Here is an 850-nt window from a genome sequence, read left to right on the forward strand (position 1 = left end):
TTGATCAGGGAAGCACAAATTATAACGCAATTCCTTGTGATGTTCAATGTATGTAGAGGAGCCCCTTAAGAAAATATGTTTAAAACGTGTGTGTGCAGTAGGGCAGGAGGGACAGTGAAAGGACATAAATGGTCGTAAGAATTCTAACTTCTCTCAAAGTGGCAAAACATTGTTACCAGCAGATTGTGATAACTTATGTGAAGATGCTTTAATACCTAGAGCACCCACCTAGAAAATAATACCAAGTGGTATACTCAAAGCAACATAAATAAATAGAACCCTAAAGAATGTCCAAATATACCAAATGTAGTTAATAAACAGCAAATTTAAAGTGTCAAAATATGCAAAATAATAAATGCAGATTGGTAATGTAGATAAAAATCATGATGCACAATATGTTGTCTTCAAGACACTACTGTTAAATACAACAAAATATGTTGCATGTTAAAGGGTGGAAAAGAAATACTATACCAGCATTAATTCTTTTTTCTTTTTTATTTATTATTTTTTTACATCTGGAACGCTTCATGGATCTATGTGCCATCCCTGCGCAGGGGCCATGTTAATCTCTGTATCATTCTAATTTTAGTATATGTGCTGCCAAAGCAAGCACCCAACATTAATTTTATAAAATAAAGTAGCTATATTAATATCAGATAAAGCAGACTTCAGAGTAAAACTAACTACTAGAAATAAAGACATTGTATAATTATGAGTCAATCCACCAAGGGCACACAATGATTTTACACGTGTATATACAAAGCCCTCAAAACATAGAAACAAAAATTGGTAGAGGTGGAAGTAGAAATAGATAAATCCATAATGATAGCTGGGTATTCAGCACCCAATT

General features: G+C 33.1%; 1 non-coding gene across 1 annotated transcript; it reads right to left on the bottom strand.

Annotated features, from left to right (window-relative positions):
- Positions 1 to 509: 509 nt before the first annotated feature.
- LOC143689228 (U6 spliceosomal RNA) lies at positions 510 to 613 on the bottom strand. Its single transcript, XR_013178686.1, has one exon. It is a non-coding gene; the product is annotated as a U6 spliceosomal RNA (small nuclear RNA).
- Positions 614 to 850: the final 237 nt, after the last annotated feature.

Source organism: Tamandua tetradactyla, chromosome 6 (assembly GCF_023851605.1).
Source record: "Tamandua tetradactyla isolate mTamTet1 chromosome 6, mTamTet1.pri, whole genome shotgun sequence".
NCBI classification, from domain to species: Eukaryota; Metazoa; Chordata; class Mammalia; order Pilosa; family Myrmecophagidae; genus Tamandua; species Tamandua tetradactyla.